This window comes from Schistocerca gregaria, chromosome 8, assembly GCF_023897955.1.
Source record: "Schistocerca gregaria isolate iqSchGreg1 chromosome 8, iqSchGreg1.2, whole genome shotgun sequence".
NCBI lineage: Eukaryota > Metazoa > Arthropoda > Insecta > Orthoptera > Acrididae > Schistocerca > Schistocerca gregaria.
Window position 1 is genome coordinate 156,130,965 of NC_064927.1, and position 20,156 is coordinate 156,151,120.

The 20,156-nt window shown below is 44.1% G+C and overlaps 2 non-coding genes across 2 annotated transcripts; one reads left to right on the forward strand and one right to left on the reverse strand.

Annotated features, from left to right (window-relative positions):
* Positions 1-8,075: 8,075 nt before the first annotated feature.
* Trnar-ccu (transfer RNA arginine (anticodon CCU)) lies at positions 8,076-8,148 on the forward strand. Its single transcript has one exon. It is a non-coding gene; the product is annotated as a tRNA-Arg (tRNA).
* Positions 8,149-19,957: 11,809 nt separating this feature from the next.
* Trnak-cuu (transfer RNA lysine (anticodon CUU)) lies at positions 19,958-20,030 on the reverse strand. Its single transcript has one exon. It is a non-coding gene; the product is annotated as a tRNA-Lys (tRNA).
* Positions 20,031-20,156: the final 126 nt, after the last annotated feature.

Sequence of the window (20,156 nt, forward strand, 5' to 3'; positions counted from 1 at the left end):
TTAGCTTTTCAGAGCATTCACACAAGGTTGGCGCCGGTGGCGACACCTACAACGTGCTGAAATGAGGGAAGTTTCCAACCGATTCCTCATACACACTCAGCAGTTGGCCGGCGTTGCCTGGTGAAACGTTATTGTTATGCCTCGTGTAAGGAGGAGAAATGCGTACCATCACGTTTCCGACTTTGATAAAGATCGGATTGTAGCCTATCGCGATTGCGGTTTATCGTATCGCGACATTGCTGCCCGCATTGGTCGATATCCAATGACTGTTAGCAGAACATGGAATCGGTGGGTTCAGGAGGGTAATACGGAACGCCGTGCTGGATCCCAACGGCCTCGTATCACTAGCAGTCGAGATGACAGGCATCTTACCCGCATGGCTGTAACGGATCGTGTAGCCACGTCTCGATCCCTGAGTCAACAGATGGGGACGTTTGCAAAACAACAACCATCTGCACAAACAGTTCGACGACGTTTGCAGCAGCATGGACTATCAGCTCGGAGACCGTGGCTGCGGTTACCCTTGACGCTGCATCACAGACAGGAGCGCCTGCGATGGTGCACTCGGTCACTTCGTGTTGGCATTGACGGCACTTTGAACAGTGGACGTTACATTTAAGACGTGATATGATCCGTAGATCTACCCTTCATTCGATCCCTGCGAAACCCTACATTTCAGGAGGCCAACACATTCTCCAGATCTCTCACCAATTCAAAACGTCTAGTCAATGGTGGCCGAGCAACTGGCTCGTCACAATACGCCAGTCACTACTTTTGATGAACTACAGTATCGCGTTGAAGCTGCATGGGCAGCTGTACCTGTAAACGCCATCCAAGCTCTGTTTGACTCAATGCCAGGCGTATCAAGGCCGTCATTACGGCCAGAGGTGGTTGTTCTGGGTACTGATTTCTCAGAATCTATGCACCCAAAGTGAGTGAAAATGTAATCACATATCATTTCTACTATAATATATTTGTCCAATGAATATCCGTTTAGCCGGCCGGAGCGGCCTAGCGGTTCTAGACACTGCCTCGGGCATGGATGTGTGTGGTGTCCTTAGGTTAGTTAGGTTTAAGTAGTTCCAAGTGTTAGGGGACTGATGACCTCAAAAGTTAAGTCCCATAGTACTTAGTCATTTGAACCATTTGAATATCCGTTTATCACCTGCATTTCTTCTTGGAGTAGCAATTTTAATGGCCAGTAGTGTATTATATTTATAATTAACGGTGCCATTTACCAGGTGTCCCGATGTCTATGTTAGCGTGAAAAAGTACCATCTCAAATACTGAGCCGCTCCTCGCACCACCGACCTGCTGTTACGAGGGGTTTTCGATAAGTAATTAGACACATCTTATTATTAGCCAGTTTCGGTTGAAAATATGAGGAATTTGTCGTGGATCATCGTGAAATATTCCCGCCCCTTTTGTTTCATGAATTTTGATAAGTGGCGGCGCTATATGTAGCCTTCAGATTGGGGTCTGTAACACAGTTGCGATGCTAGCAGAGCTGTCATTGAGTGTTTCTTTTGGCGGAAAACCACAGCATCGCACATTGCGCTTGCAGAATGCCTGTGGATGAAGTCTGATAGTCAAGGGAAGGCAGGATTCGTTTACGATCCTGGACGGGCCGTAATCAGTTACTATTGGTTGCCTTTTACAGTTACACACATTTATTTTCAAAACTAATTGCAGACTCAAGAATAAATAAAAAATACCACACGTTATTAATGAAGGAATAAACAACTTTGTGAATAATAGTGTTTTCAGTGCGTTACAATTTGGCAAATCACCATAAAATACAGATACAGATAATTGAAAAAAAGAGGAAGAACAAGCCACTGTGATCACGGCTGAAGGCCTTACAAGCAAGAAAGCAAGAATGGCAATAAATTAAGAATGTTTTGGAACGCTGCAATTAGAACTTACAGGTATTGAAATATTAAATATAAGTGGCTTCAAACACAGCAGAAGGTAACAGACGCCAGAAATGACAGTAAATAAGGTTTCAGGCTTACTGCTAAAATACACATATCGAATTATTTTTTTGAAGCAAATGACCACAATCACGGCTGAAGGCCTTATACGACAGGAACGGCAGTTATATAAAAAATTTAGAAACTTGCTGTAAAAACCGCAACTGCAGTACAAGAGAAGGTTAATTAAAAGAAACAAGCAACTGACCACCAAACGGGTGAAATAAGATGATGGTAGCCTTGTAACACAACCCTTACACTGCTAGATTTACTTCAGAACGCGACCGGAACTATTAACTAGAGATACATAATCTTTAGTGTAGGCATTACAAGGTATGGTAATAAATTATACAATAATAAAACACAAGGACCAGTCACAAACGGTGCTCCAGGGATCGACCTCTGAGAAGGGTCCGGCAACAAACACTTTCGCGAGCGACGAAATAGGCAGCCAAGAGTTGCATTCACTTCACAAGATGGTAACTCAGACTAGTGACAGTCTAACGAATGACTAATGATGAGCTTTCTGAAGCTGCCTGACGTCCAATAAACCAAATGCAAGAATGGAGCAACACGCCAAACCCGGAACCGGTGGACTGCACTACTCTAGAATACTGTGCTTAGAGCGCCCGGAACGGGAAAAGAATCACTACCAGAGTAGAAGAATCACAAACGACCTACAATCAAGAAAGGTGTCAAAACTACACGCTTTACCGGACAGCAGCCAGATAGCAGCAGCATAGCGAGAAAACGTACACTGCCGTTACATCCATTAACCCGCAGTTCAGATAACTGGGGCGTTAGCGGCCACCAGGCAGGAAAAATAGCACTGGTTGAACAAGCTGAACGCAATAAATAGTAATAACAAGTCGAAGAAAGCTAATCAGATCCGCCTTCCCCAAGCACTCCACTCGCTGCTCTTCGCCTCGGCGACACTACGAGCAGCAACACGAACCGAAGCCACTGGAGAATCGTGAGATGTCACAGTGGTGGAGGTTTCTGTACTTTAATTGAAATGCACTCATCTCAAAGCCTGCAGGACCCGGTTTACGACGAGGTCGTGCACCCTCGTGACCACAGCCCTTCCATCCGGCAGTCGATGCGCGCCACCACGGTCCCAGCGTGTTCTTGCAATGCGCAGTCTTGGCTCCTTCTGAGTCCCCAACCGAACTGGCCCACTCACACCACACGGGAAAACAATGACGTCGCCCCAAAGACAGGGCAACAGTTACTACATATCGATAACCTCCGCTGCTGCCACTAGCGGACAGGCAACGCTTGCGAAACGAGTGGCGCCAGTCAAGACGAGAAGAAGACAAACAACCGCAAACGTTGTAACTAAAGGATACGGCTTGCCCCCAACAGAGGGCGGAAACCTACAACAGCACCAACGCGAGCCGCAACACGGCTCGATGAAGACACGAAAGTGAACAAAAGCACGATGAGTCATTGGGCGAGGCGTCCAACAAGGTCACGCAGACCTCTCCGATCTTCCACGTGCCGGCCTGTCGCACTCACGTGTGAATCTTGCAATGTTTGAACGTGCGGACACACTCACTCGAGGTGGACGACAAATCACAGTACAACTGGACTTCTCTGTTGGTAGTGCTGGCGCACTGGGCCACCAATTGCGGTACGGAAAGGTGTGTGCCCGCTGCGTTCTTCGCCGGCAAACAGAAGATTATACAGAACAAGTAAGGACCATCTGGGCGGAATTGCTCGCGCGTTGCGAGGCTGCTCGTAACAATTTTTTTGTCTAACATCGTCTCAGGCAATGAAATATGAGTTCATCTCTCAGAACGGGAAACAAAACGGCAATCTATGGAGTTGCGACATGCCACCTCTCCTCTGCAGAAAAAGTTCAAAGCTGCACAGTCAGTCAGTCAAGTCATGGCACGGTCTTCGGGGATTCTGAAGGGGTTATTCTGTTTGATGTCTTCTCTCATGGTGCAACGATCAACTTCGGAGTGTACTGTGCTCCTCTCAGGACATTGAAGAAACGACTTCACTCTGTTCGTCGCCACAAAACTGCAAACGAATTTCTCCTGTTCCAGGACAACGCGCTGGCTTTACACATGTCTGTGCACCCGAGAGCAGCTCGAAAAACTTCGTTGAACTATTCTTCCTCATCCAGCCTACAGACTAGATCTCGCACCTTCAGGCTTCCATTTGTTTGACCAATGAAGGGCGCAATCCGCGGGAAGCAGTACGTGGATGATGAGGAGGTTACTGATGCATCAGGACGTTGCTCCGACATCGCGCAGTACAGCGGTACCATGCAGGCACACGAGCCCTCCTAGTGAAGTGGCGTAAGGCTGTCGCATTGTGTTGAAAAAATAGGATTCTGTACCCAAAAAAGCGTTGTGTTAAGATTCTGAATAAAACCAGTCGCTTTTCAGAAAAAAGTGTTGCATTACTTAATGAACGCCCCTCACAGCAACGTAGGTCGCGACATGCACCGATCTTGCAGAACTGTATGACTATGCTTAATAGCGTGTTTGTCCACCTCTGGAACGCAATGCAGCACAAATTCTGCGTGAGGGTGATTCGGCGAGTTCCTAGTAGATTCTGGCGGTATGTGACAGCTGATGTAGCTCAGGTCACGAAATTCCCATAAATTACGTGCCGGTGGTTCGTGGACACGGAGCTGTCGCCTAATAAAGAGTCTCTGATGTGCTCCATCGGTTTCAGGTCAGGTGAACTTGGTGGCCAAGACATCAACCTGAGTTCAGTATCAGACCGCTGTGCCCCAATTCTGGTTTTCTTATACGGACAGTTCTGATGGAAGGTGCCATCGCTGTCGTGGAAGACATCTGGCACACAGGCGTCAGATAGTCCGCAATAATAGTCACGTAGTCCACAACTATCGTAACGCTTTTGACTACTGTTACAGGTCTAATAGAAGCGTAGAGGAATGCTCCAAGGGGACTGCGTTCTGGCGCGGTGCATGCTCATTCGCGTGGGATCCGCCTGTCGACCTGGTTTAACAAGAAACGCGATTCTCCCTATCAGGCGATACGTCCCAATTTTTGCATGGTTCAATTTCGATGATCGCGTATCCATTTCAGTCGTGAGTGACGATGTCGTTGCGTCAGCACGGAAATACGTAGAGGCCGTCTGCTGCCGAGCCACACGTTCAACAACAACAACAACAACAACTCCGGAACACTTGTAACTGCATCAGTATTGTACTCGGTCGTCAGACGTGCCACAGATCGCCCCCCTGTCCTGCTTTTCAGAGCGGGCACCTTAGTGACATTGCGTGGACGTCCAATGCCCTGTCGTCCGTTCTAGGTTTCACCGCGTCCTTAAACGACAAGCCAATGAAGAACATTCATTACACTGTTTAATTTTTACCTTGCGAGATTCCACAATGGACAGGCACTGGACTAGTATTCGGAATGACAGCCTGTAAAAGTTTGACAGCTTCTTGCTTGGTGGAGAGTACCTCTACCTTGTGTCCTGTTCGAAGAAATCTATGATTTTCACTTGACCGCACAAGGCAATCAAGTTCATGAGTATTTTCAGTGGCATTCTAAATTGATTAATTAAGAAAAGGTGAATAGTAGCTATACCGAAGAAACAGAAGGTTATTATTAAAAATTGATAAACTAGAAACATGAACTTTCACAACGCCCAGGAGAGCCTTTACAAAAGTATAGTTGCGGCTAACTCTTAAAGGGAAACAGGCACTGTTAGTAAATTACTAAACAAAAATGGTTCAAATGGCTCTGAGCACTATGGGACTTAACTTCTGAGGTCATCAGTCCCCTACACTTAGAAGTATTTAAACCTAATTAACCTAAGGACACCACACACATCCATGGCCGAGGCAGGATTCGAACCTGCGACCGTAGCAGCAGCGCGGTTCCGGACGGAAGCGCCTAGAAGCGCTCTGTCACAGCGGCCGGCAGCGGTGGACAAAATGCCGATACTCTAGAACTCTACACTGGAGATCCAGTGGGGGAAAAGCTTTCGAGATAAATCATAAACACCAGAGATGTAATTGCACCACAAGAGTTCACTTGAGTTCGTGGTGGTGGCACGTTCCTATGGGACCAAACTGCTGAGGTCATCGGTCCCTATGCTTACACACTACTCAATCTAACTCAAACTAACTTACGCTGAGTGCAACACACACAACAATGCCCGAGGGAAGACTTGAACCTCCGACGGGTGGAGCTGCGCGAATCGTGACAAGGCTCCTCCCATTCGAGGTGACGCAGAGGGATGTTACCGACGTCTTCTTACCACATGGTGATGTCGAAAAGAATATAGGCGGGAAATGCTTGGAAGCCAAATGCGAGGACCACTGGCCTCTTCTGAGTGTGCCATTTAATTGCAATAGCTAATGTCCGAACAAGGGCTATTTGACCCCGGCCGTATGTCAGTTTCTGAGACCGGAGCAGTTACTTCTCAATCAAGTAGATCCTCAGTTTGCCTCACAAGGTCCGAGTGCACCCCGCTTGCCAGCAGCGCTCAGCAGACCGGATGGTCAGCCATCCAAGTGCTAGCCCAGCCCTACAGCGCTTAACTTCGGTGATCTGACGGGAACCGATGTTACCACTGCGGCAAGGCTGTCACCAGAAGGTGATTACAATTTCTTTAATTTTCTATCGGATTCAATCGTAAAAATTTTTTCTTGCTATACGAGCTTAAGTAACTATAATGGGAAACATAAAAATCAAATTACAAATACCGAATTTAAAAATAATTTCTCTTCCACTTGGTAAAGCATGCTCTAAAATAAATATAAAATAAAACAAGATCTATACCCGTGGATCAGCATAGGATACATGTAATGTACGTAAGATGTGTTGTCATACGAACTAGAAGGTCAGGCTTATGCAGAAACACAGGTGAAGTAAACTGTACATTAGCTTCTTCTTCTTCCACTCCAAGCGCTACATGCGCGCGTACTCTAAACGTGATAGCTCGGACAGGGTGGCAAAGTACCCCACTGTGGGCACACGGAGGGTTTCCAGTTGAAAAGCACTCTCAGGATACAGATAAGCTGTGTCTTAATGAGTAGGTAGTTTGCACGAACACTGGACGCAAAATTCACAGATTATTGTATGAGTGCAAATTTCACTGGGCATGGGCAGCGACCATGTTATACCTCGAGTGACATGGAAAAAGATAATACCTAAGTTCCTCAGTGATTTCTAATCCTCCCTAGTTGCCAACTGACGCAAAGGAGGATTTTTCTGTATCAAGCCGCGTTCAAATTTTCAGCAGAGTCTCTTTAGTTTTGGAGAAACTCATGAGTTCTCTCATAGTGATTGTACCATAGAAGACTCATAGATCAGATCCCGGTATACTATTCTGCAGCATGTAAGGAATCTGGCTATGAGTGCGTCTTTACACTCTGATTTTTCTTTGAAGGAGGAATCTGCATATAGTGGCAGTCATCGGAAGTTTATGCTCCATAGGAATATAAACCAGATTTTAAATAACTGGGACCTCTTTCTATGTTATATGACCTTACCCGAGCGCTCATGAATGTGTTCGGCACTTGGATAGTCGGGCTTGAATTGTAGCGTCACTTGCGATTCAAATCCACGCCCAGTCATCCATGTTTACATTTTTCGTGTTTTCACTAAGGATGGTGTCTGGAGAGGGCATGGTCTTTCTTCCTCCACTTCTATCCTCAATTGGATACTGTGCCCAGTCAGTAATGATGGGTTGATAAACACTGAGCTTCCGTCCGTTCTCCATTTTCGTAGGCGTACAACCGAAGTTTTAATAGGTATTATTCTGTAACTGCTTAAGCAGCACGCTTGATAGGCTATGAAACGGTTTCCCTGACATCACATGAGAAGCACGTATCATTTCACGCCGGAAACTTATTGCCGGAAACAAATAATTACAGCAAAAGAAGATGGATAACAAGCAGGATACAACGTGGTTCACCCTGGTGCTCTTCTAGCAGTCCGCTGACATTCCAGCCGTTTCTGACGGAGGCGGCGAATTATTCACCAGAGATAGATCGCCGCCGGCGACAGGGGAGGCACGCTCTCTTCCATGTTCGGATGACTACTCTGTCGATTACGCCAGCGTAACGCGGTAGATAACGGATTCACTGGTCCGAGAGTATATTGAGCCCCTGTGGCCTAATGGATAAGGCATCGGTCTCCTAAACCGGGGATTGTGGGTTCGAGTCCCACCAGGGGTAAAAATTTTAAATTTAAGTGCTGGTATATTTGTAGTATATTACACAGAAATCTACTATCCGAAGCGTAGACTTCTTCAGATCCAGCCGCTTACGTCAACAACTCTTTCAGGCTTTACACTGCTTTCATTCTTCGTGACGCTGTTGTGTATTACAACCATTCCCATTTACAACTTCTTTTGTTGCCCTCTGCTTGCACGCTCTTTGACGGAGGTTAATTTTCTTGCGCATTACGAATTTCATTTGTAGTATCTTATTTGAAAAAACTTGTGACCTTGTTAGACGAAGTATTTTAATTTTTCACGTTGCAAGCACGCAGGTCTGACACAATACTTTAGCTGAAACGACGAGCCCTGCAGGAACATTGAATTTCTTCGTTACTGAAAGGTTTCTAGCCACCCGTAACGCCAGCTTGTGTTAGTGAGTTGTAGAGTTCAGTCACAATGCTGGTCTAATATTCCGTTTGATCGTATTTTGTTGGTTAGTCAGTAGTCCGGCATCGACGTGGGCCCATGTATCTACTGCCTTGTGGGTCTCGTAGACGAACAGGGCGATGTTTTTTTTTTTTTTTTGCGGAATCCATGTTCATTCCAACAGAGGAGATTTCTGGCCTGCAGAAAAGTCATCATTCGCGAGGTTCAAACGAGTTTCACAGTTCTACAATAGATTGACAGTTATGTACATCTGTAATTGTATGTGAAAACGGGAGTGACCTGCACATTTTTTTTTTTTTTATCTCTTGGTACACTTAGTTCCTCCAGCGGCCTACGGCAGACTGCTGCGGAAGAGGGGTAAGTTCTTTCTCATTTTCTACATAGAACTCTATACGTAACCCATCAGGTCCAGTTGCCTTCTCTGTAATGAGCGACTTTAATTAATGTTAGATTGCTTATATTGGACTGTGACACGTATCGACTAGCAGGATATATCGGCTCAGGTAGCAATATAGTAATGATGAAAAGAGGACTGGACTGTAAAAGAATCAACAGGAAAAAATCAACCTACCGTGAAGTGGGGTATTGAAGAATAATGATACGCGTTCAAAGCTATCAGGGGCTGTGTATACTGCCGTATAGAATTGTACGTAGTTCATTTGAAGAGGAATGGAAATCTTTAACAAGGGGGGGGGGGGGGGGGAAAGTTCACCGGACAAATATGGGTAGGCTACAAGATTGAGCCACAGAACAAATATTTAAATCTAGTTTCGAAAGAAGAAAAAAAAAACGTTTGATAAAAGAAAGGCATACAGCAATACACGCAGATGAGCCAAAACTTTATGACCACCTCTTTAATAGCGTGTTGTTCCACTATGCAAACACAATACAACAGCGATTCTGGGTGGTATGGATTCTACAATTCCTTGACAGGATTCTAGAAGTATGTGACACCTGAGGTCTACGCACAGGTCAAAAAATTCCCGCAAACTGCAGAATTGTGGTTTACGTGAACACAGCTGGCGTCCGATAATTGTTCCAGTGGCTAGCGATAGAGCAAGTTTACTGGCCAAGATATCAATGTAGGTTCACTATAATGCTCCTAAAACCAATGCAGCACGATTCTGACCTTGCAACGTGAACAGTTATCCTAATGGAAGATGTCATCGTCGTAGGGGGAGACATGGAAGCCCAAGTCAATTACCTAACAGCTTAATTCTGCTCTCACCGGCTTCCATTTGGGGCCCAGTGCATGTTTCGTCCAGCCACTCGCCTCGATCAAGGACCCAACCATCGTACTGGTTTAACAAGAAATTCAGTTCATTCGACAGGCAACACGTTTCTGTTGAACGACGGTGAAAATTTGAAAGCCTTCTACTTACGTTTCAAATCTAGACTTTAATAATAAATTGGGAAGGTACTGTTAATCATAACTCAGGGAGAAGTTGTGATCTAAATGACATCCTGAACATCACAAGACAACAAAAATGACTAAAGAAACGCCACACAAACATTTTTATTTGACAAACGATTTCACTGACATGGGGTCTATGGTGGACAAAGTGATCAGCTGGGGATCGACACACGACACTAACCGTAACACTAATCGCTTTATCTGACTTCATACATGTCAATCAGGGTTATGGCACAAAAACTACCCCACAATCAAGCATCTATACTCTACTATTCCAAAAAGAAAAATATGGTTCGAAAGAACAGGGTGCTGAGAAACATTACTGGAACCTACGCCGTAGCAGCGAATACTTTACCCTCCTGCTGGTCAGGGCAGCACACCACGATGCGTTCGGCGACTGAAATCATGGATGGACGCAATCTGTTGTTAATGGCCCGCGCCCGAAAAATGCAAGTACGCGGTCTCGCGTTCGGTTAATTCGGAATGCAGGTACTTCTCTATGAGCCTCTGAAACCCTGGTGTATTCCTGTTTGCAGGTGGACCCGTTTTCTGGTCTGCCAAACCAATTTGACTCCGTGTCACGACTATGCGCGACGGAATATGTCAAAACGTGTAGATGACAGACTCAAGACAAGTAAGTACACCCACGCTTCACTCGTTGTGTGCGTGATGCTAGAAGCAGTACCCCTGACGGTTCAGAAGGTGACTGGCACAGGCTCTAAGGGGCACACTAGCAAAGGACAAAAGTCTCACCGTTTAGGTAGAGACCTGTAGTTCCTTACTAGCGAAGCGCCAGTACAAGAGTCATCTCTTTCTGTCCGCTTTCCTCCTCAGCTCGGTAGCAAAAGCCCATTTCCATCTTAGTCTTGCCCCACTTTGGCACAAGCCAATCACGATCTGCAGCGCGGCATTCGAAGCTCGGAGAGTGCCCTTTGCTCTGCATACATCGATTTGGCCAATCAGAGACTTTAAAGTTAATTGAGAAAAGGAAAAAAAAAGCTTAGCTTCGTGGCCTATTTCCCGCGGGTTTACGCCATGACTCTTGCTACAAAATGACCAGGATGGAACTACAGCCCTCCACAAAAAGCTTGTTATCTCTCGTGTTGCGTCCATTTCGAAGTTTCCAAAGAACGGCCATAAACTCGCTAAAAGCCTCGTGCTTTCAAAAACATGTTTTGTAACAGAGGCTGGAGGTCTGGGCGCCAGTCACCTGTCCCACAGAAATTCGCAGAACGCACACAGATGTCCCGTCGGCTTCCTGCCTAACAAGGCCCATCCTCTGCTTTACTGCCGGTCTACAATGCGCTGGCCATTGCAGCGGCGACTTGCCAGTGCTAGTCAGTCTACCTAGACGTGGATGCCTGCCAACTGGCGCCAACGAACGTGTCTGCACGAGACCACAGAACTCGGCCGTCCGGAAACGTTTCCACCCAGGTTCCGCAGAAAAAACGCGCTTCCCTCGGCGCACCGTGGCCGTGCTTTTACTGCAGTCGTTTAATTCGGCGCCCTATTCCCTATTCCTTTGAAAGCAGGTAAAGCTTACCGTTATTCCTTTCCTAGAGCACGCAAGCGAGACCATTAACTACTGACCACGATTTCATCATGATGTATAAAGTCAAATTGCAATAAAGATCATATTCCCTAAGAACATGAAGCAGCATAACACCAAATCAGAAGTGAGAATGCCCTGCAATCTCTAAAATTCACTGATACTATATCCACTGCGGTCATAATTGACGATGCAAATGGGTAACACAGGAACACGTAGGGGTCATGTGATGTTGAGCTCCATATTTAACAGTGGCCTTTGAACGGTCTGCTCTGAAACACTTGTGTCTACACCAGCGTTGCATTCTGTCGTCAGATATGCCACAGATCGCTACCTGTCCGGAATTACACAGTGGTCGATCCTCCGACCTATACGTTTTGTGATGACACGTGGTCGTTCAAAATAACATACGGCCTACTCATTATTTTACAATCCACAACAGTAGTACGTCAACAGGCGACCAGTTTCACCGTTTCAGAGATTCTCGTTTCCAACGGTAACGCCACAACAATGTGTCCTGTGTCAAAACTGTTACATCAGTGGATTTCCGCATTTGCGGCTCATACCTTCGCTATAATGGCTGCCCAGTGTGTGTAGTGCAAACAGTACAATTCGGAGGCGGTGGTGTTATGGCGTAGTCATGTTTTTCATGGAGGGGGCTTGCACCCCTTGTTGTTTCGCGTGGCACTATGACAGCAACACGATCGAGGAACTGTTCATAATGCACGACCTGTGGCGGAGTGGTTACACGACAATAACACCCCTGTAATGGACTGGCCTGCACAAAGTCCAGACCTGAATCCTATAGTACACCTTTGGGATGTTTTGGAACGCCGACTTCGTGTGTGTGTGTTGGGGCTTATGGGCGCGCAACATCGAGGTCATCAGCGCCCGCTGACTTCGTCCCAGGTCTCACCGACCGATATCGATACCTCTCCTCAGTTCAGCACTTCGTGAAGAATGGGCTGCCATTCCCCAAGAAACCTTCCGGCACCTGATTGAACGTATGCGTGCGAGAGTGGAAGCTGTCCTCAAGGCTTAGGTTGGGCCAACACCTTACTGAATTCCAGCATTACCGATGGAGGGCGCCACGAACTTTTAAGTCATTTTCAGCCGTGTGTCCGGATACTTTTGATCACATCGTGTATATTAACGCATAATAGGCGTAAAACATAGCGCCAGGCTATAGATAAATAAACGTTGAAAAAAAAACGCGTTTACTACCAGGAGAGCAATGCGAGGTGGCTTCAATGACTACCGTAGTAAAACATTGTTAAATGATATTTCACAAAACCCAAAGAGCTTCTAATCGTATGTAAAGGCTGCTAGTGGTACCAAAGTTAGTGTCTAGTCCCTAGCGAATGAGACAGTAAGACAAGAACTGAAATTGAGTGTATCAAAGCGAAAGCTGAAATGCGTAACTATGTTTTTCACTGTTCCTTTACAAAGGTAAACCCAGGAAAATTGGCCCAATTTAATCCTCGTACCGCTGAAAAGATGAATTATATAAGTATTGGTGTCAGTGGTGTTGAGAAACAACTGAAGTTGTTAAAACTGAACAAAGCTCCAGACCCCAATGGAATCGCTGTCACATTCCATACTGAACATACGGCTGAGTTAGCCCGTCTTCTGTCTGTTATCTATCGTAGATCCCTGGAACAAAAAGCGGTGCCCAGTACTTGGAAAAAAGTGAAGTCACACTCGTCTGGCAAGAAGAGTAATAGAAGTTATCCACAAAACTATTGTCCAGTATTGTTGACACGGATTTGTTACAGAATCGTGGAATATATTCTGAGCTCAAACATAATGAGATGTCTTGAACAGAATGACCTACTCAGTGCCAACCAACATGGATTGCGAAGACACTCATCATTTGAAACCCAATTCGCACGTTTCTCACGATATACTGGAAGCTTTGGTTCAAGGCAACCAGGAAGATGCAGTGGTTCTTGATTTCCAAAAAGCATCTGACTCAGTATCACACCTACACCTATTGTCAAACGAAATATCATATGGTGTATCAAGATAAATTTGTGACTAGACTGAGGACTTTTTCGTAAGGAGGATGCAGCATGTTAACTTGGATGGAGAGTCATTGTCAGATGTAGAAGTAACTTCAGTGCACCTCCGGGAAGTGTGTTGGAACCCTTGCTGTTCATGTTGTACGTTAATGACCTTCCAGGCGATATTAATAGAAACCTCAAACATTTTACAAATGGTGCAGTAATCTATAACGAAGCGCTGTCTGAAAGAAATTGCATAAATATTCGTTCAGGTCTCTACAAAATTTCAAAATTGTGCAAAGATTGACAACTTGCTTTAAGTACTCAGAAATGTAAAACTGTGCACTTCACAAGACGAAAAAACGTAGTAACCTATGACTATAATACGAATGTGTCAGTGTTGGAATCGTCTAATTCATAGAAATACCTGAGTTTTGTAGGGATATGAAATGGAATGATCACATAGGTAAAGTAGGTGATAGACTTTGGCTTGTTGGTATAATACTGAGGAAGTGCAGGAGATTGCTTATAAATCACTCGTGCGACCGGTTCTAGAATATTGCTGAAGTGTGCGGGTCACATATCAAATAGGACTAACAGAGGATATAGAACGTATGCAGAGAAGGGCAATACGAATTGTTCAGATGTTTGTTTGACCCACGGATACTGAAGAAACTGAACTGGCAGACTCTTGAAGGTAGACAAAGTACCAGGAGAAAGTCTACTAATAAAGTTGCAAGAACGGCTTTAAATGATGACTCTCAGAATATAGCACAATCCCCTATGTATAGCTCACATAGGGATCGTGAAGATTAGATTAGAATAATTACTACAAGTACAGAGCCATTCTTCCCGCGCTGCATATGTGAATGGAACGGGCAGAACCCCTGATAACTGGTACAATGGGAAGTACCCTCGGCTATGCACTTCACGTTGGTCGTGATGTATGTGTGGTGACCCCAGTCCGCTGGTCGCTCCACACTAACCAGTCGGCAACGTCGCGAACAACCAGTCGGCCTCTACCCACCGCGGCGCGAGCATCGGAGTGTGTGCGGTTGCCGGAAGCGTGCTAGATGTCGTAACCGTGCGAATACTGTTGTAGATCAGTTTGTATCATTTAGCTACAATATAGCAGGGCAGCAACTGGAAGCAGTTAATTCCATAAATTATCTGGGAGTACGCATTAGGATAGATTTAAAATGGAATGATCATATAAAGTTGATCTTCGGTAAAGCAGATGCCAGACTGAGATGCATTGGAAGAATCCTAAGGAAATGCAATCGGAAAACAAAGGAAGTAGGTTACAGTACGCTTGTTCGCCCACTGCTTGAATACTGCTCAGCAGTGTGGGATCCGTACCAGATAGGGTTGACAGAGGAGATAGAGAAGATCCAACGGAGAGCAGCGCACTTCGTTACAGGATCATTTAGTAATCGCGAAAGCGTTACGGAGATGATCGATAAACTCCAGTGGAAGACTCTGCAGGAGAGACGCTCAGTAGCTCGGTACGGGCTTTTGTTGAAGTTACGAGAACATACCTTCACCGAGGAGTCAAGCAGTATATTGCTCCCTCCTACGTATATCTCGCGAAGAGACCATGAGGATAAAATCAGAGAGATTAGAGCCCACACAGAGGCATGCCGACAATCCTTCTTTCCACGAACAATACGAGACTGGAATAGAAGGGAGAACCGATAGAGGTACTCAAGGTACCCTGTCCCACACACCATCAGGTGGCTTGCGGAGTATGAATGTAGATGTAGATGTATTGTAGACGATCGAAGAAATAAAGTATCAGTGCTCTAGAGTGAAGTGTGCAGTTAATAAATACCTGCAAAGTGGTGACCCCGACGATAGTATCATGGAGCACTTGCAACAACAGTTAGCAACAAGAAGAGATGAAGCACTTGTAGCGACAATTACGCCACCAGGAACAACTTACACAACAACAGCAGCTACTGTGAGATCAGCAGCGCAAACACGTGGAAGAGATAGCTGCGCTACAACAGCTACACGAGGAACAGCTTCGAACGCAGTTGGAAGAAAGGGGACCGCCTACCGCGGAACAACAAGAGCGGGCAAAGGCTCGCTGCCTGGCACCCCCCACCGACCCCCTGCCAACGGCTAACGGCAGTTATATCTGCACCTCGTGCGGGACCGTGCCGTTACCTGCTTGCTAGAGTGCTGCAACGCTCAACGTTTGATCGGTCACAGCTCGCCTGTTGACGGGGGGACCGAGCTGCTTGTGTCCGGCCCCATACCACTCGGTTCGGCCACGTACTCGCCCATGTCTGATTTCCGGATTCCGGACACGCGGATAACCGAGCATGACCGGTCACCGCTGACGTCTCACCTCGCCTCGCCCCGGCTCGCTGCACTGTACTGTACAAATCATCTCTCTCTCTCTCTCTCTCTCTCTCTCTCTCTCTCTCTCTCTCTCTCTCTCTCTCTTAATACAAAAGTAACGTTTCCAAGAGCGGGTGCGTAACACAGCTAAATTCATAGAACACTTTCTTTTATAATATTTACGCCCGTCTTCCTAACGTCCGGGAAGTTTGTTGTAAATAAAACATTGATCACAAGATCATCTTGACTGTAGAACACCAAACAGAAGTCGGTTTAAATTTTCTGGATCTCTGCATAAGTAGCTCCAACAACAAACACAAATTTCAAGTATACAGGAAACCAACATACACACATAACACAATTAATAGGTCATCCTGCCACCCGGATAAACATAAGACGGCTTCATACAGAGCAATGCTAAACAGAATGCACAAAATACCACTAGAACCAGCTGACCAAATAGAAGAACTAAACACCATCAAAGCAATTGCTTACAATAATGGTTACAATACAAAATTAATAGATGAACTAAACTCTAAGATAAATCCCCACATAAACAAATACAATAACAAAACTACATTAAAGAATACCACAACACAGCCAAATGAAAAATATGTAAGCTTGCCATTTGTAGGAAAGCTGTCATATAAAATAGCAAACTTGTTCCGAGGAACAGATATCAAAATCAGCTACTATACAAATAACAAAATAAAGAACAAAGCTATCCATAACATTAAAAATAATACCGAACCGTACAATCAATAAGGAATTTACAAACTTAACTGCAACTCATGTCCAAAAACATACATAGGCCAAACAGGGAGAAACTTCAGCATACGGTTTCGAGAACACATGGATGCTCTTCGTTTAAAAAACTTAAATAAATCCGCATTCGCCCAACATGTAGCAGAAGAAGAACATCAAGTAACAGACATATCCCATAACCTACAAGTTCTCCACTTAGCCAACAAAGGAAAAAGAATGAACCTCCTGGAAGAAATCGAAATTTATTCACATAAACATGCATCCCCTTCTGACATACTTAACGACCAAACAGAGCTGCCAAACCGAATATTTCTAAAAAACTTCCACACTCTACTTATCAAACCACTTACTAAGCACAATCAAGAAATAACTAATCTATTATAAACCCAACAAATGCATGTAATAATATAAAACATAAAAATCTTAATTCTAATATCTTAATTCTATCTTTGTTATATTGTAAATGTATGAATTACTGCTTCGTATAAATGTGTTATGTTAGTTTATTATCTTCAATACTAGGAAAAAAGTGTACATCGTACTTAGAATACTTCTATCAGCCAAGTCAATATTTAGAAAACAATACCTTATCTTAGAACCTCAAAACTTTCGTAAAAATATAACTCTGTCCATAGATCAACCATTTGTATGTAAACAAAAACTGTCAGTCGACAACATGGCGGATAACGCAGTGCGCCTGTGCAAAATACGTGATAAAAAGTGTTTGTGTTGTTGCAAAAAAGAAGAACAGCCAGGAAAAAACAAGGAGAGGAGAATGTGAGTAAAATGAACAACTGATAGTGTATGACTTTAAACTCGCGAAATTGAAGTAAATGATTAGAGTCGTTGCTTTTGCACAGGCCTGCTGCAGCATCCAAACTGCTGTCGAGAATGTACTACTGTAGTAACTGAAGATCCATGTAATTTGCCAGCTGAAGATGGGTGCAAACCCGAAATTCATATTGGCGTAAATAAAAAAAAACGCATTAAAAAGTGGCTGGTTGACGTATTTTTCAGTGAAATATCACTAAAGACACTGGTCGGAAATCAACTCAAGGAATTATGGGCCCAAAAATGGATTAAAAAAACGAGTAAATTGGACGTCAGGAACTCAACTCTGTTCTGGAAAACTCTCAAATCGATCACTGGTAACAATACAAAAGAAAGTCGCCCTTTATTACATGAGGGCAATATTACAGCTGATAACAAAGGTAAAGCTGGAATCTTTAGAAACGTTTTGGACAGTATTCATCAATATACAGAAGATCAACGTTTCGATTCTATTCAATAAAAGCAAGTCAATGAAAAGTGGCAAACCATTATGTATGAAGAGTATGAATTAGATGATCAAAAATTTTTAATGGCTGATACAACACAGCAAGAAATAGTAACGGCCATCAACTCTGGCAAAAGTAACGCACCAGGTATTGACGTCATAACCAAAAATATGTTCCGACAAGCACCTGGTGAACTAATACTACGGTTACAACATCTATTTAACGAAGCTATAAAACAACAAAGAATAACTCTTCAATGGGAGAAAGCAAAGGTTATAACGATCTTAAAACCATGAAAACCGTCAAATGACCCTAATTCATATCGACCAATAACCTTGTTATCAGTTATTGGCAAAACTTTTGACGCAATACTAAGAGCGGGAAGCCAGACGTCTATAGATAAAAAAGGACTTATACCCTCGATTCAAGCAGGTTTTTGGCAAGGCCGTTCAAGTATGGCATCCAGGACTATGTATGTTATAAACTAATAAAAATGGAATTTCCCAATAAACTAGTCAAAATTATATCACATTGTCTGGATTATAGGTCTGATATGGTGTATGTAAACGACAGTAAATCGACACCGTTTTTTCCGGAAGTGGGAGTAACGCAGGGAGCTATTTGGTCGCCATTATTATATTCTCTTTATACGGCGGACAACCAACACCCAGTAAATGGAAAGAAGATTTGGCTCTACATGCAAATGGCACTGCGTATTGGTGTCACTCACCAACAGCAGAAGGAGTACATCGGCTTATCTCTCAGGACATTAATACCTTGGATTCCTGGCTAACAAATTGGCGAAATGAGTCAGCTTATAGCTTTCCACCACAACGCGATGCAAACAATAAGATACAGAACATCTGTGTATCGATCTGTAGGGGAAGTAAAGTACATTGGCCTAGTATTTGACTTCACGCTGACCTATAGACCAGTAATAACCGAACTGATAATAAAGGCAAGAAAACGACTGTCACTACTTAAATTAATGGAAGGCAAATTTAATGGAGCAACTACAAATGTACTTGCATATACACACGACAGTTTTATACGACCAACACTGGAATATGCGGCACTGGTATGGTTAACTTCAAAAGCACATTCACCTAAAACACTTGGTACCTAACGTATAATATTACTGATAGCTGTAAGAACAAGACCAAGCACGAGTAGAGAGGATCTATATCGAATATCTAACATTAAACCAATAGAACGAAGATTGATTCAACTAACAGCAAAGTTTGGCGTATCAAGAATTACGGTGGAAAACAAAATAACACAACTCTTAAGACAGCCGCCAATCTATTTAAATTTTGCAAGGTATAAAAACGCATACCCGCCAGGCGCGATTTATCCCGGACTACATAACTCTAAGGGGATACTTCAATATGAGAAAAACTCAACATCTACATGATCCATAGGAACATGATGAAGAAAGAATAATGAAAAAAATATGCAGAAATATCAACAGACATGAAATGACCAAAACACTGCTGATGTTTTTAGGAGAGCTTTTTCCCCGGCAGAAATTGAACTAATGATTTTAATTATTTACCTCCCAGCCAGAAATAAGATAGTAATTTAAAGTAAGTAAAAACCAATTTTATAAAACAGTAAAGAGTGTCATCACAGCATAAAATAGTCAGTTCGAAAACGAGCCCGTCATTCCCAACAGGACTGGAGTTTACATGAAAAACACTCCAGCGAGAAAGTCACTTCTGCACTGAACTATGTTATCTGCTACTTTACATTGGTAGCAGTCAGCACTCAGTTACAATTTGTCGATGTCATTTGATCTCCATTGATTCAAGTAGTCCACATCAGCCACCTCGCCGAAAGTCTCATTGGAGTGCGCACAGGTCAACGACTGTTACTTGTCGCTCTTGGCAGTCTGCCTCACTGACCCATTCGTGAAACGAAAATGGCATCTGAATTTCTCAGCTGGATTTATTTGGAACTGTATTTGGAACTTTAGTCCAGCAGAGCAATTACGGCAGATTTTTCTTTGCGAAGTTAAAATTTTACGCCCAACGTGGGGCTCGAACCCACGACCCTGAGATTAAGAGTCTCATGCTCTACCGACTGAGCTAGCCGGGCTACGATTATTGACAGCCTCATTACAATAATTAATATTTAAAATACCACATTAGCTTGCATACAACTGTCGTTCTTCTCGTAGATAAGGGTTATTTCTTCTACGTCGTGTCTTGTCCTATCAAACGC